This window comes from Chelonoidis abingdonii, chromosome 8 (genome assembly GCF_003597395.2).
Source record: "Chelonoidis abingdonii isolate Lonesome George chromosome 8, CheloAbing_2.0, whole genome shotgun sequence".
NCBI lineage: Eukaryota > Metazoa > Chordata > Testudines > Testudinidae > Chelonoidis > Chelonoidis abingdonii.
Genome location: NC_133776.1, coordinates 8,015,564 through 8,032,786, shown reverse-complemented (window position 1 = coordinate 8,032,786; position 17,223 = coordinate 8,015,564). Strand labels below are relative to the sequence as shown.

General features: G+C 45.4%; 1 protein-coding gene across 3 annotated transcripts in view; it reads right to left on the bottom strand.

Annotated features, from left to right (window-relative positions):
• The window catches only part of VWA5B2 (von Willebrand factor A domain containing 5B2), a 57,752-nt gene extending 40,958 nt beyond the window's left edge, over positions 1-16,794 (bottom strand). For 2 of the 3 annotated variants that reach the window (XM_032803925.2, XM_075068367.1), the window contains exon 1: positions 15,849-16,794. The gene's annotated coding sequence lies outside the window, so the exon portion shown is untranslated. The remainder of the gene's footprint in view (positions 1-15,848) is intronic. The other variant, XM_075068366.1, reaches the window with a different exon arrangement.
• Positions 16,795-17,223: the final 429 nt, after the last annotated feature.

The window sequence follows — 17,223 nt, the reverse complement described above, 5'->3', positions numbered from 1 at the left end:
TACTTGGAATAAGTTCGCCCTGCTGATGCACCAAACCACCTCCTTCTCTGTTTTCAAATTTCTCTTCACAACATTTTTTTTGGGCAAGTCTTCCAATAATGAGCATTGCACAATTCCTCCAGCACCTCAAGTTCACGACAGCACTCACTAGAGTGAGGTCTCTGAACTCTGCATTGTCTGCATCTAGACTTCATTGCAAGACTGAGTCTTCTTATGTTTTGTATGGGGCTAAACATACTGCTGGTTCTCAAAAAACAGCCCTTGGGTAGGGACCTGAGGAAGGTAGCATCATGCTGCCAGGCTGAGCAGCCACTCAGGGACTGCTCACTGGCCACAACAGCAGCAGAATTAAATAAGCCCACAGGCTAAGCAGGGCGAGGACTTCCTCAGCCCCTGTATTTAATGGAAATTAAGAGAAAAATCCCAGTTTCTGTGGCCCTTCGGAATGGATTTAACAGAGAAAAAAAGCAACACAAGGACTGACTCTAAGCATGGTTGGGATCAAATAGCCATGTGCTTGCTCTCTATTTATTTTTCCATGTCAGCAGCAGCTGAGCACTCAGCCTGAACTTTCCAATGAAACCAGTGCTAGCTGCTAAGATCTCCATAACCATAGGAGGCCTATATAGACACTGAAGGCAAAAGATTCATCCCAGACTATGCTCCATGCTCTCTTCTGCTGTCTTTAGGGACCGGACATCAGGAGACACCAAACCATGCTTCAGCCTTAAAGTACATGCCTTATCTGCTGTTCCCATCCCTGTCAGCTGCCCACAAAGGTTACCAGGGTAATTGATAAACAAGTGAAGGGAAAAAACACACAGAGTAGCTAGGACAAAACAGAGACTGGAGTCTCTGTTTGTTGGGGGATTAATAATTAACAACCAAGTCAACACTATATCTGAGACAACATAACAGGGAAGGAATTGTGGGAGGATGCATCCCTCGCACAGCTGAGATCTCAGCAATACCCTCAGGCAGATCACACAGAGTACACTTCTGGCCACAGCAGCTTCCAAGTAATGCTTACCTTCTATCTGTGAAAGCAGCAGAGAATCCTGTGGCACCTTATAGACTAACAGACGTTTTGGAGCGTGAGCTTTCGTGGGTGAATACCCACTTCGTCAGACGCAGGTAGTGGAAATTTCCAGGGGCAGGTATATATATGCTAGCAAGCAAGCTAGAGATAACGAGGTTAGTTCAGTCAGGGAGGGTGAGGCCCTGTTCTAGCAGTAGAGGTGTGAAAACCAAGGGAGGAGAAACTGGTTCTGTAATTGGCAAGCCATTCACAGTCTTTGTTGAGTCCAGAGCTGATAGTGTCAAATTTGCAAATGAACTGAAGCTCTGTGGTCATTTACCCTGAGAAAAGTCCATGAATGATACCAAAAGGTCAGGACACCAGCCCATCCGAGGCCATCAAACTTTCCCACCCCATTCCCACTTCCAGTTCCTGATATCAACTCAAGAACAGGAGTACTTGTGGCACCTTAGAGACTAACAAATTTATTTCAGCATAAGCTTTCGTGGGCTATAGCTCACTTCTTTGGATGCATAGAATGGAACATACAGACAGAAGATATTTATACATACAGAGAACATGAAAACGTGGAAGTATGCATACCAACTGTAAGAGTCCAATCAGTTGAGATGAGCTATCATTAGCAGGAGAAAAAAGAAAAAAAAACCTTGAAGTGATAATCGAGATGACCCATAGAAGGTGTGAGGAGAACTTAACACAGGGAAATAGATTCAATTAGTGTAGTTCTCTGTATGTATAAATATCTTCTGTCTGTGTGTTCCGAAAAAAGTGGGCTGTAGCCCACGAAAGCTCATGCTGAAATAAATTTGTTAGTCTCTAAGGTGCCACAAGTACTCCTGTTCTTTTTGTGGATACAGACTAATACGGCTGCTATTCTAAAACCTGTCATATCGACTCAGAGACTTTTCCAAAACTATTGCTCTGGCCAAAGGATTTTCCTGTATGAGATGTGAAATGTAATGTTATTTCCACAATGTGCCTCAAGATTCACATGGAAGGACTGCCTGAACCGACAGGCCTCACTGCTTACATGAAGGGACTGTTTGGCTCCTTTTCCACCAATATCCCTCACCCCTTCACAGAAAGAGATTGCATAGTCCTGGAATAAGAAAAGGGTTCTGGCTCAGTGTCCAGCCAGAGCTGAGCTTCTTCGCAGTTGTACATGAAGGGATCCCCAAACTGATCAAAACAATCTATTTCCATAAAACATTTGGATATGCCGAAATCCATCTTCCCTGCAAAGAGATTCCTTGGATCCTTCTTCTCCAGACACATGCAGTATTTAGCCTGTGCCCATTCAGCTTGCTACATACCTCACCTCAACTCCCACTCTTGATTCACCCAGATGCATAATGGATAGAGACATCCCAGCATCACTAACGTGTGCTATCGATTTAGCTGCTCTGAGTGCAATAGGCTAAGAGAAAAGGGCAAGGCCAGATGGAAACAAAGCATCTGGTTTCATCTCACTCCAGTGGCCTTCATCTCAGGAATTACAGGTTTATGAGACAGACTGTAATTTAAGATTTCATGTACCCACAATTTATGGGTCAAGGATGCATCTGTTTGGAGCACCTTACGCCACTTGGAAAATGGAGACACTGAAGTGGAGGAGTGATAAACCCAAAACAAGTCTGAGGAGACAGAGCTGTGATCAAGTCAATCATTGTTAAGAGATCAGTGGCTACAAAGGATGGGGACAATGTCCTGGAGCTTTACAGATGAGCATTAGAAAGTACGTACAACCCGGGAAAACATAAATTATCTGAGATTGCCATTACCATCCATCCACCTACACATCCCATAAAATGTAATTACCAGACAACTTAGATTAGTGCACAGATCCTAGGAGACTGGGGAGTGTGAATCTTGGTAGTAATCCAGTCCTGGGTGTGGACCCTGCTGCATTTAGGAGCTGGGAGTGTGATTCCTAACACTAGAGTCCCGGGGTGAAATCCTGGCTCTGTTCAAGTCAATATCAAAAGTCCTATTGACTTGAACAGAGCCAGGATTTCACCCTGATGTACAGGTAGGGTGACCAGATGTCCCGATTTTTATAGGAACAGTCCTGATTTTGGGGTCTTTTTCTTGTATAGGCTCCTATTACCCCCTACCCCTGTCCCTATTTTTCACATTTGCTGTCTGGTCATCCTACGTACAGGTCCTCCTGGGCTCAGGAGCTGGGAGTTTGAGTCCTGGCACTATTGTGGTGCTTTAGTTCTGGGTGTCATTAAAATTGCTCTGAAGATGATCACAGCAAGTTAGCATTAGAGCTCTGGTGGGGTTCTAGAGCACAGTCGTCCTAATAAGGAACTGCCAGAGGGACACTCCCACTGCTCAAAATGCCAGCTGGCATTGGGAAGCCAAGTTGATGTACACCTGTTCTGACCATGCCCTCACTAGGCCCCCTTGAGCATTAGCAAAGGGAAAAGAAGGCACCAAGCAAACCCTAGGAATATGCGGGGGGCTCATACACATTTCACCTCAGAGCCGCTCCACTTGCTCCCAAGACAGTGTGCTTAATGCGCAACCAGTGAGCCCGCTATTTGCCAGGCCCCTGGCTGGCCAGAGCTCCATTTAGCTGTTTACCAGGGACTTACCACAGAGGCTGTATTGGCTGCAGTCTTTACGTTTATTCTACCAAAGTAAACAAGTCCCATCTGGCCCTCTCATGTTTTATGTAGGTTGCAGGGAGCCAGTTGGTAATGAATAAAAACAGATCCACAGATCCTCACCCTGTGCCCCTCCTCCTCTTATTCCACCATTGGGAAGCAAATGGTCTGTGGCAGTGTCTGCAAAGACTGCGGGTTCCTACTGCTCTCCCCACAGCATCTCCTGCAAGACAGGTCAGGTCCCCGCACCTGAGCAAGGTGCCAGCCCCTTTCTCTTATTCTGGATTGCCTATCAAACAGTACAGAGGGAAGCATAACTTGCTAGCTCTTTCTGTCTCCTACTCCACTCTTGCTTGTCACTTCTACCTAAGGGAGCTGTTGTTAATATCTATTTCAGCAGGCAGGGGAAAGAGAATCGTAATTGAAAGAGCCAGCATCCCTGCTATGGATCAACTGATTCAGAATTCAGGGGAATAAGCTGTGTGTTGGGAAACAGCCAGGGAAGGTGAGTGGTTGGCAGCATCTGTAGTAGATATTGAGAGAAGGGCCAAATCCAGGCCTAGTATAAGGAAGTGGAAATCCACTGAAGACAATAAGAGTTAAATCTACTTAAACCAGATCTGAATTTGGCCCAGAGTGTCTGTGAGATCAGGCAATGATAATGAAGTATAAGATACTCTAGCTTCTTTCATCCACGGATCTCAGAACTTTCATTTAAACATTGATTAAGACTCACAATATTCCTGAGAGTTTATTCCTACTGTATTTTTTTAAAATAAATTATAACCCGACATTTCTGTTGCTCCCTTTCACCTTAATGAATCCCAAAGCACTTGCCTGACTGTATTCTAGCTGGAGTGATGGGAATAATTAAGGATGCTCAAGAGCTTAGAGTCTGAAGGGTCATTTTCAGAAGTTTGTAATTTTGTCAACCTTTTGCATGTTCTATTGAAATTCAGCATGTATAGTTCTGTCTAATTTTCCCAAGTTATAATGGTTTTGCATATGCAATTTTTTTTAATATGATAAAGCTAATAATCTGCCATGCTTCATTTGCACTACACACAGGAACATAGGCAAACCGAGTGGAAACTTCCACTGAAAAGGTGATGTCATAACATTACAGTGGACTTTCACATGCATGTGTAAGAAAGTAAAGCAGGAAATCAATTTTAAGGCCATGGTGTGGGGGAGATATTGTCTGTGATGGTGCATGTAGAATGAAGACAGGACTTCTATCTCACTGATTGCACATATTATACAGGATAGAGCTTTCTAACACTGTACGCAACACAATAGAAAGGTTTTGCTCATTGTAAAAAAGTAGGAAATTTCAAACAAAAGGGTTTGATCTTAAGCTGGTGAAAATCAGGGCAGCATGTCAATTTACATCAGCTGAGAAGTTGTTCCATACTCTTTAATGACATGATCATGATTACTTCCCACAGACCTAGCCACATTTAATGACCAGGCTGGACATGAAATGAGGCAGGAGTACAGAGGACCCAAACTTCATTCGCTGCTGAAGTCTTGTAGCATGTAACAAATTAATTCAGGGTCCATAGGACCACTGCCTAACTCATTGTTGGAGTTGGAGGATGAGCAGTGTATGGGCCTAGAGGCCATAAATGGAATGAAGAGGATAAGAATAAATAGTGAACAGCTGCCTCATTCACTGAGCAACAGCCATCTAGCACACTGTTCCAGAGTAGCAGCCATGTAAGTCTGTATCCACAAAAAGAACCGGAGTACTTGTGGCACCTTAGAGACTAACAAATTTATTTGAGTGAGGCAGTGATCCTGCAGAAAAGCTGTATGTATAATTACAGGTGATCATAAGGCACACATACAAAAAAGCACAGCTAAAGTTGGGTGCAGGTAGCCAGACTTTGAATGATTCACTTTGCAAGCTTAACACACTTTTTTTTTTTTAAAGTAGGATGCATCAGGGTGCTGGAACAATTTGTATAGTGAGGGTGCTGACAGCCACTGAACCAAACTGCAAACGCTGTATATGATGGAAACCACTTCAAGCCAGGAGATGCAGCAGCGCCCCTACTTCCCGCACCTATGGGATATATAGGAAGTCCTAAACTCAGCTGTGATAACACTCCCAAACCTGGGGTGGAATGTAACCACTGTTTAACAGTGTCCAGTGGCAATGCAGAGTAGTTTAGAGCAAGACATGAACAGAATGTTGTGTCCAGCTGCCTCTGCAGGGGCAATGTGGGGAGACAGAAAGTAATCATCCATGCTGGAAGTTAGCCAGTCAAACCCCAATTCATGCAAAACCAGCCACGGGATCCTTATGGAACACAAGTGGTTAGGACTTTGGTTTTACTCATCAGCCAAACGACAGAACCTCCAGCAGCACTGCACCCACTGCCATTAACTGTGCCTGAAGAAACAACTCCAGATTGTTCCCTCCTATCAACTTTCTGCTACCAGTTTGCTGTCTCCTTTTTATTGGTGTTGAAGCTTACTCGAGATCCAGAAGGTTAAAAGCTATGCTGACCCACCGGAGGGGATCCTACAGTTCTGAGCATGTGTGCCAATACTGGGGTGCACGCGGAGAGTGAATTTCCTTCACAGCTCAGAATAGGGGGCCTCCAGGTCTAGCATGGGCGCAATGGATTATCTTGTCCCTAACGAACTCAGTTTCCACCTAGCCCAATTTCAGATGTTTGCACAATGGCCCAGATCCTCAAAGGTATTTAAGTGACTAATTTTCATTGGCATCAATGGGAATCAGGCATCTTTGAGGATTCGGACCAAAGTGCTCACCTTTGTGTTCTTGTCTCTAGGTATCTCTGTCTAACATAGTCTGCACTGTAGGTCTCACAGACCCACCTGAAGATAAGGGAGGACTTGCCTTCCCTAGGAATCCTGGAAATCAGTCCTTTCTCCTGCTTCCCACCAGGAAATCCCCAAATCACCAGACCAGGGCTGAGCATAAGGTCATTGAAGGCAGAGTCAAACCAACCCTCACATAAAACAAGGACAAGTGTGAATATGCAGATAGCTGTGGGTGAACACACAAAATTGCCATGTGCCCTCACTTACAAAGCACCCACAAGTAGTGAGCATATGCATTCTAGCTCACCTTGCTGACGGCTGAACGAGGTGGAGGAGACAGGCACAGTGGGGTAAAAGGGGAAGAGAATTTTCCTGGAGACTCTGTGACAGGGGTAGGCAAAGCGAGCTGATTTTCAGTGGCACTCACACTGCCTGGGTCCTGGTTACCGGTCCGGGGTGCTCTGCATTTTAATTTAATTTTATATGAAGCTTCTTAAGCATTTTAAAAAACATATTTACTTTACATACAACACTAGTTTAGTTACATATTATAGGCTTATAGAAAGCGACCTTCTAAAAACGTTAACATGTATTAGTGGCACGCAAAACCTTAAATTAGAGTGAATACAGGAAGACTCGTCCCACCACTTCTGAAAGGTTGCTGACCCCTGCTCCGTGATAAGGACATTAGGCTAAGCAGGGATTATCCTGACCCTTTATGGGCGGCACTGGGACAACAGTCACTAGATCTCAAAGAAGCAGCCCCCACTTCTGACTGGCAAAGAGGGAAGCTGTCACAAAAGGTGAAATAAGAAATGCAGCCCTGAGTCCATTGAGACAGAGCCACCCACAAGTTAATACACATATTGGACATTAAAAAATGGGGCCTCCTACTGGGAGCCATGGGAGTCCCCATCTGTTCCCAACCACATTGCTCAGGTGAGCAGGGAAAAGGGTCATGTTAACAAAGTGTCAGACAGAAACCAAGGAAATATCTCAGTCTCTTTGGCTCATGATGCCCCTTCATGTCCAAGCCACTGAATCTTAGGGGAATTTGACATCAAGAAGAAACTCACTTGAGCATCTTTTTCATGCGGATTGATCCCAGACAAGCTAAAAGTCTCCATCCCTGCATGGGCGGTGGGTATAACAGGCCAGGAGAATCCCTGCCTTCCCTGAAGCCACTGATAAAATAGAAATCTTTACAACAATAACCAAACGCCAGGAAACAGAGATAACTTTCTTTTCAGTGTACCATCAAAGCTGCTAATTCTCATGCCATTGATCCCCAAGCCCAGTAACTGTCAGCCAAAAAACGCCACAAAGACACCCGAGCGCACTCTCCCCACTTCCCAGCAAAGCTTGATGAGCCAAAGCAGTGTGGGGGGCGGGGAGATATTGGGGACTTGTAGAGTATAGACCAGGGAATATTTGCTAATATAGTATGACGTATTATCATAAATAATTAAAACTACATTTGTCAAATACTTAAGGGCATGTCAGTCTGTGATGCTGCACCCTTGACTGGAGGGTTATTTCATTGTGTTCATTTGCTTTCTTGCTAATTCAGAAAATTTATTACCGGTCTGCAATGAGTCTCCCAGTCAGCTATGAAAAACAAGCAAGCAGAAGTCACACACACACACACGTCCCGTTTAGGGGGTCACTGGCTACAATTTTCCCCTAGGGTTGGTGGGGAGCCTGAGAAAGCGAAGATCTCATATCCTTCCCCCCAACCACTAGATCTTGTTCAAACCTCCCATTTTCTGCGCTGCAAAGTTGCCTGGCAGGACTGAGTGTTAAGCACTTACCTGGAGGATGACACTTACAGAGTCTGCAGTCCCAACTCGCCCAGTTTCAGATGAATTAAAAACACATAAGAAGGAGGAATGAAATCAGCCCCGTTCTGGATGGTCCCTTGCCTGGGACACTCACCAGAAGCCTGGTCTTTCCTGTCCCTCAGGCTCTTCTTTCTCCTCTCAAGAGGAAAATGATGTGTTCCCTCCCCAGCCTGCTCTCTCTCTCTCTCACTGCTGCAGACTCCCTTTCTCTCTGGCATTGGCTTCCTCAGTACTGTACTACATCTCTCCCTCCTCAGTGCCAGAAGTAAGGGAGCTGAGCAGCTCCAAGCCCAGCCTAATTAAAGGGCCATACGCACTGGTCTGGCAGCAACTGGGAGGGGATGGAGTCTGCTCTGCATGTGCTGTCTTGTTTCTCAGGGGGATGGTGAACCTTGTCAGAAGTACTTGACAGACAGGCAGAAAAGCAGTAGGGAGCTACAGACTTACACACACAACAAGCAGATTACAGCAGAGACAAGTCTGATCCTTTTGATCCCTGTCTGCAGGCCCAGGTCAGAGGTGCCAGGACAAATGCCTGTTAGGCGGAGGAGGTGAAATCCCAACACATTGCTCCTCGTGTGCACAACCCTGTCTCTTTTCTACCTCCGACACTAGAGCACCCAGTCCCACCCAGGACTCATTTACCAGCTTTCCCTGCCCATGATCCCAGCATTACACTGCAACTCACTACCCAGATCAAATCCCTCACCTCAACTGACTGAACTCTCTCATTTAATTATACTAACCCCAAACTTCACAGAGGCAAGAATCCAGACAAGCCCTATCAAAGTATTAACACACAGCTTTGTGTCACAATACCAGAAGTAGATCTCAGCTCCCACGGACATCCTCATTATGGCAAAATTGCACCGCAACTAATAATCAGCACTAGGAAAGGATTGCACATAATGACAACAGACTCCATAGATTGTCCCAAAACTCAAACTCCAAAAGCTATTTGGAGCTTCGGTTCAACATTTTAAAGCATCTGTTGTGAGCCTCTGCACTTCCTGCTTTCATCAGAGTGAAATGCCAGCCTAGAGGCAAGCAGGAAGCAGGACAGCAGAATCTCTAGGGAGAGCCCAGTCTCATAAGAACATAAGAATGCCAGGGCTGGTCAGACCAATGGTCCATCTAGCCCAGTGTCCTGTCTTCTGACAGTGGCCAGTGCCACATGCTTCAGAGGGAATGAACAGACCAGGGCAATTTTGAGTGATCCATCACTTGTCATCCAGTCACAGCTTCTGGCAAACGAGGTTTAGGGACTCCCAGAGCATGGTGTGGCGTCCGTGACCATCTTGGCTAATAGCCATTGATGAACCTATCCTCCATTAATTTGTCTAATTCTTTTTTTAACCTAGTTATACTTTTGGCCTTCACAACATCCCATGGCAACAAGTTCCACACTGTGCCTTGTGTGAAGAAATACTTATGTTTGTTTGTTTTAAACTTGCTGCCTATTAATTTCTTTGGGTGACCCCTAGTTCTTGTGCTATGTGAAGGGGTAAATAACACTTCCCTATTCACTTTCGCCACACCATTCATGACTTTATAGACTTTAGTCATACCACCCGGCCCCTTAATCATCTCAGGAGATGCAAGTTCACTCAGGAGGGGAAGAAGGACAAATCTTGTGGGAAAGGACCCAGTCTGAGATTCCAGCCTAGAAGACAGCAGCCAGGAAGGGCTGGATATTTCCATTCCAATCAGGATCAGTTAAAACAGACGAAGTTTTGGATAGTTTTCTATACTGAACTCCCATTTTATGGGCTTCTCTGTCACTATGCTATAGTCCTGCCTATGCTGTTACCCCATCTTTGCAGAGCTGCTTATACATAATAACCACTATCCTTTCTCATAACACCAAATTCACTGTTGTAGTCATCACTTATCTAGAGCTGAACAGATATAAACACGTAGATACTGGGAAAGAAACGGAACACATAGGTGAATGGCAACACACATGGGCGAAGCTCAGAGTTCCTATCTGGGCACAAAAGGCAGAGGTGAAAGTAAGCCGGTTCGGTCCGGTATGGCATACCAGCAAGAGCCGGCACACCATGCCAGACTGGACTGGCTTCTCCAGTGGTGATTTAAAGGGCCCAGGGCTCCAGCCGCTGCGGAGAGCCCCAGGCCCTTAAATCACTGCCGGAGCTCCAGCAGCCAGGCTTGGGCGGGGATTTAAAGGTCGCAGAGCTCTGGACCCAGTGGGGAATCCAGGGTCCTTTAAAGCACCAACCAAGCCCTGCTGCCAGAGCTCCAGTGGCACTTTAAAGGGTTCGGGGCTTTCCACAGCGGACGGAGCCCCGGGCCCTTTAAATCACCGCGGGAGCCCGGCTACTGGAGCCCTGGCAGCCAGGTTCTGACAGGGATTTAAAGGGCCCAGGGCTTCCACCAGCAGATGGAGCCCCAGGCCCTTTAAATTGCCTCCGGAGCCCTGCTGCCACTACCCCAGCCCTAGCCCGAGCCCTGCCACACTGGGGTAGCAGCAGCAGGGCTTCTGTGGTGAGTTAAAGGACCCAAAGCTCTGCAGTGGCTGAAGCTCTGGCCCTTTAAATCGCCCCTGAGCCCCGGGGCTCCCAGCCGCCTCTGTAACTTGTAGCTCTGGGGTGATTTAAAGGCCCTGGGGCTCCCAGACACAGCCCCAGGGCCTTTAAACCTTGAAAGCTCCCGCCTCTTCCGGTTGAGTCCATGCCCACTCAGGACTCTGGCATAACTGTAAGTACTTTAAGTTACTTTCACCCCTGACAAAAGGTGAATCAAGATCCACTCAATTCAGCCTGAGTGGTCCCATGCACTGGCAGAGCTCAGCCTTTCTTTGCCCTCCCTCCTAGGAGGACTAGAGGGGAGAAGGACCTTCTCTTTGATCTGGTACATACATAGTGCTAACTATTTTCGTCCTGTTGGCTGTGAGCTGAGGAGTGTGCTGACTGTGCCAAAAGAAGCAGATTTGGTCAGTTTACATCTCTAATGAAAATGCATTTCTTCTCCCCATGGAACCCAGTAGCACACCCCTACTGCATTAGAGTAAAAAAAAATCCTTTAGTACCCACATTAGCAAATCCATTACCCACTACATACTGCTGGGCCCTCCCTCATCCCCCAAGGCATATAGAAAACAGAGTGCAGAGACACTCCTCTTTCCCCTGTGCTATAGAATCATAGGACTGGAAGGAACATCAAGAGGTCGTCTAGTCCAGTGCCCTGCACTTGTGGCAGGACTAAGTATTGTCTAGACCATTCCTGACAGGTGTTTGTCTAACCTGCTCTTAAAAATCTCCAATGATTGAGATTCCACAATGTCCAATCTAAACCTCCCTTGCTGCAATTTAAGCCCATTGCTTCTTGTCTTATCCTCAGAGGTTAAGAAGAACAATTTTTCTCCCTCTTCTTTGTAACCCCTTTCTATGTACTTTAAATCTATCATCATGTCCCCTCTCAGTCTTCTCTTCTCCAGACTAAACAAACCCTCATAGGTCATATTCTCTAGACTTTTAATCAGTTTTGTTGCTCTTCTCTGGACTTTCTCCAGCTTGTCCACATCTTTTCTGAAATGTGGTGCCCAGAACTGGACACAACACTCCAGCTGAGGCCTAATCAGTGTGGAGTAGAGCAGAAGAATTACTTCTTGCGTCTTACTTACAATACTCCTGCTAATACAACCCAGAATGATGTTCGATTTTTTTGCAACAGGGTTACGCTGTTTACTCATATTTAGCTTATGGTCCACTATGACCCCAGATCCCTTTCCGCAGTACTCCTTCCTAGATGGTCATTTCCCATTTTGTATGTGTGCAACTGATTGTTCCTTCCTAAATGGAGTACTTTGCATTTGTCCTTAATGAATTTCATCCTATTTACTTCAGACCATTTCTCCAGTTTGTCCAGATCAGTTTGAATTTTAATCCTATCCTCCAAAGCACTTGCAACGCCTCCCAGTGTGGTATTGTCCGCAAACTTTGTAAGTGTACTCTCTAGACCATTATCTAAATAATTGATGAAGATACTGAACAGAACCGCACCAAGAACCGATCCCTGCGGATGCTGGAACCACTGAAAACTACTCTCTGGGAATGGTTTACCCATCAGTTTTGCACGCACCTTATAGTAGCTCCATCTAAGTTGCATTTCCCTAGTTTGTTTATGAGAAGGTCATGTGAGACAGTATAAGAAGCTTTACTAAAATCAAGATATACCATGTCTTCCACTTCCCCCCATCCACAAGGCTTGTTACCCTGTTAAAGAAAGCTATTGGGTTGGATTGACACGATTTGTGCTTGACAAATTCATGCTGACGGCTACTTATCACCTTATTATCTTCTAAATGTTTGCAAATTGATTGCTTTAATTATTTGCTCCATTATCTTTCCAGGTACAGAAGTTAAGCTGATGGGTCTGTAATTCCCCGGGGTTGTCCTTATTTCCCTTTTATAGATGGGCACTAGATTTGCCCTTTTCCAGTCTTCTGGAATCTCTCCCATCTTCCATGACCTTGACTTGAAGATATCTAACTTGTCTAAGTAATTTTTTACTTTTTCTTTTCCTATTTAACCTCTGATCCTACCTCATTTTCACTGACATTCATTATGTTAGATGTCCAATCACCACCAACTTTCTTGATGAAAACCGAAACAAAGTTGTCATTAAGCACCTCTGCCATTTCCACATTTTCTGTTGTTATTTCTCCACACACACCATTGAGTAATGGGGCTACCCTGTCCTTTGTCTTCCTCTTGCTTCTAATGGATTTGTAGAGTGTTTTCTTGTTACCCTTTATGTCTCTAGCTAGTTTGATTTCATTTTGTGCCTTGGCCTTTCTAATTTTGTCTCTATATACTTGTGTTATTTATTTATATTCATCCTTTGTAATTTGACTTAGTTTCCACTTTTTGTTTGATTTTTAGATCATTGAAGATCTCCTATATATTCTGCAGTATGGTTCTTCCTCACTCCTATAGAACATGTATGCTAAGATCTATAGCATATATACTGCAATATGCTGCTACTTTCCTTGCCTATTTATATGCAGTACTGCTACATTTTCTCCCTTGACCATGTAGTATATGTATGCTAACCCATACATGCCACCCCGAAGTATACATACTGCAACATACTAACCTCCATAGTATATGGTATATATTGCAGTATATTTCTCCCATGCCCTGGACAATATATATGTTGTAGTAAGCCACCCCCTCCAGAAGTAGTGTTAAAATTCCAGGTGTTTGAGATCTTTATCTAGTCTTCAGAACAGATTCAGATGCTGCAAAATGCAGGCTTTAAATTTTGTAAAAGGATGTTTCTAGCCATTACAGATGCTAAGAAACAATTCCACATGTGACTCAAGTGTAAACCCCTTGGAGCAAGGACAGTGACTCCCAAAGCGTTTTCATGGTGTACAGCATAAGATTATGACTGAGGCCTCCTGGGGTTATTGCAATACACATTAAACAAATAAATAAAATAATAAACAAAATAAAATAAAATAATAAGAAGAAGAAAAATGGATGAGTGATGTCTTCCTAAGGCTGCTGACAGCCTGAAACAGCTGTGAGAGATGTGAACTGCCTCCATTCATCTCAATGGGGTGTTAAAGCTAACAACTAGATTTTAAAACAATTTATATGCACATTTGTGTTCCTAGTTTGCACACTTACTGCATGTCCAAATTAAGTAATTGCAAGCACAAACAAATAATAATACAAAAAAGGATAGAAACAGCAATGGGCCCAAAAGAGTATGACATAATTTTTCACTAGTGAGTAACGCTGAATGGAAAGTAATATTACTAATTTAGGGACCAATCCTACCAACATCCCCAGGTGTAACTACACCATCGATGCGACCTTTGGATTCCCTTACACTGGGGGAATCCCCAATTGGCCACTTAACCTGGTTTTCCATCAGCTTTGTAAGCCCCAAGCAGTGCAAATCAAGATGGAATGGGAGTCAGGATCTTGGCCTTTATCCCTGGCTCTCAGACTTTTCATCTTGGGCTTTGTGAACGGAATTGTCCCAAAGGAACACGCCTGACTTAGGGGGGTCACAGATGGGGATGTGGTCATAGATGTAGTCGAGTCCTCATTCACTGATGGCCCAAAAGATCAGCCCCAGTACTTTTAACTGAACTATCTTTGGAAGCAGACTGGGATGCAGAGTTGTGTCTATGTAATTATTTACATATTGACAAAAAATGGGCTAGATGCTTGAACAGTTAGATTAGGCCATCTACGATACAGTTTGCAGAACCAAATCCAGTATTAGTCCAAAAGGTGCAGCTAGTCACAAAAGTGGCTCTGATTCTGATTTCAACTGACAGGTGGGTTTGTCTACTAGCTCAAAAAAGAAGAGGGGAAAGACCAGAAAAGAGGGCTGAAGGACAAGAAGACAATGGGAGGAGAGGGAAAATTCATCATGAAAGAGATATGAAGGTGCTGGGAGGAGAAGAAAGGGAATAGAAGGAAGAAGAACATGAGGAGAGATGCAAGGAATGGAGTTGGATGACCATATCTAGCCATCTGTATCATGCTACTGTGAAACTGCCACTCCATTTCTGTATGCAGTCTAGTTGTAGCCATGTTGGTCCCAGGATCTTAGGGACACACGGTGAGTGAGGTAATATCTTTTATCAGACCAACTTCTGTTGGTGAGAGAGACAAGCTTTCGAGCCACACAGAGCTCTTCTTCAGGTTTGGGAAAAGAACTCCCAGAGTCACGGCCAATGCAAGGTGGATTGTTTAGCACAAGTAGACAGCACATATTCTAAGGGACCAAGGTAGAATGGCCCATTAATGCCTCTGCAGTCAAAAAGAGGCAGTTAGTGAGTTACAAATTACTGTAATAAGCCTTCTGGTCATGTTAGAATGAGATGGCTCTTCCTCTCCCACTCTCCATTGTGCTAAATTATTGAAACTTCCCCTCTCCTATCTGGATTGTGCTGAAGTGGGATGTCCGCTTACTTTCCCATCTGAATTGTGCCAAAGACAGAATAAAGGAGATGGCGTGTGCTCAGCAGCCGGAGTAGGAACATGCCGTCTAGGGTGGCAGGACATCCCTCCGCTCTACAGATTTTTAATCAGGGAAGCAAATCCCACACAGTTGCTGCTGTGCTCCCATGACAATTGTTATTTTGCCTTTTGATATTAAGCAGCAGAAAGTGCAGTTGACAAGGATCTGTTAATCTGCTGCTTGCCTGAAAGGAATAAGGTGTTCCGCAGAGCTCACATGGCTGCTGTAGCCAAGAATCCAGAGGAGTGGAGCACAGCAAGGTGATCTTGCAACAGCTGGTGCCTATAAAACAGGCTTTCCCTAGCCCTACTCTGAGATACAGAACATCCTTCATCTTACTGGTCAACTTTCTAAAACAACCCCTGCAGGGATACAAACAGCCTCAAAAAAAAGGGAGGGGGAGGGTTTGGAATATTTTGAAATGATGGATTTTCTACTGTTGAATTTGAGAGCAGAGCTATGCAAATATGGCATTGTCAATATATTTGATCCAGAGTGAAATTTCACTTTTTCAAGCCTGGTTTTATGCAACAAAATTTGACCCACTCGTACCTCCAACCCTCCAAGGAAACAACGAATGTTCCTGGAATTTTCCCCGTGTAGAAGGTCCTCACACTCATAGAGTTCACTTTGTCCACATAAAAGTTGAAGCATAAACATCTTAATTTTTGGTGAGCAAGGAGACAGCCTGATTTCTCATTGGTGGCAAGACTTGCACAAACAGCAAGGATTTCACTCTTCCTTCTGCTTGCCAGTGACTTGGAGCCGCAGGATCATTTAAGAGATGAGCCTCTTTGTGTTGCAGCTGTACATTCAACAGGACCCAGTCACCTGTCTCTGTAAAACACTTCAGGGCTAGCCTTAAAGGCCCTGTTTTGCCAAGTGTTGTGTTGTTCTCTGTATATTTGAGAGAATGATTCCCTCTAGTGGGAAAATCCAGCTATGCCCGTTAAAAAGGCTCTAGCACCCTATAAATGTTTTCAGTTTCATCCCTTGCGGTTCAGCTTCAGAAATGATAACCCACAGCCAGTAATGACTTAGCATTAACCATAGGTCGGGATGAGCTCCAGCAGAGACAAGAAGCTCCTCTCCACAAGCATCCTTCCCTTCAAGGACTACTGTCTTACCAGGCATTGCTGACCTTATGGTGCTGTGTGAAGAATTTGTCTCCTGCCGCTCCATTAGTCTCTCGCCCCATCAGCTCCCCCATCACATTGTCCCCCTCCCTTTACTCCAATCTCAGCACCATCACTCTGCATATTTATGTAATGGGACCCATCTGCTCTTGAGATATTTCATCCCACACTTGCTATCCCGCCACCTCCTTAGGGTGACCAGATGTCCCGATTTTATAGTGACAGTCCCGATTTTGGGGTCGTTTTCTTATACAGGCTCCTATTACCCCAAACTCCCTGCCCTGATTTTTCACATTTGCTGTCTGGTCACCCTACCTCCCATCCCTGTGTGGTGCCATAGCCCTTCCCTCTCCCAACTGCCCCTCCCCCCTCCCTGGCCCATCTGGGGTCTCCCCTCTGCCAACACTGTGCCAGTCATCTCAAGTGCCCCTTCCCTGTGACATGCTCCTCCCCCCTTCTCCCAACCCCCCGTTCCCTGTGCCACGGCCCCTCCCTCTACCAACTGCCCCTTCCCTGTGCCACGGCCCCTCCCTCTACCAACTCCCCCTTCCCTGTGACATGCTCCTCCCTCCCTCCCTCTCCCAACGCCCCCTTCCCTGTGCCACGGCCCCTCCCTCTACCAACTGCCCCTTCCCTGTGCCATGGCCCCTCCCTCTACCAACTGCCCCTTCCCTGTGACATGCTCCTCCCTCCCTCCCTCTCCCAACGCCCCCTTCCCTGTGCCACGGCCCCTCCCTCTACCAACTGCCCCTTCCCTGTGCCATGGCCCCTCCCTCTACCAACTGCCCCTT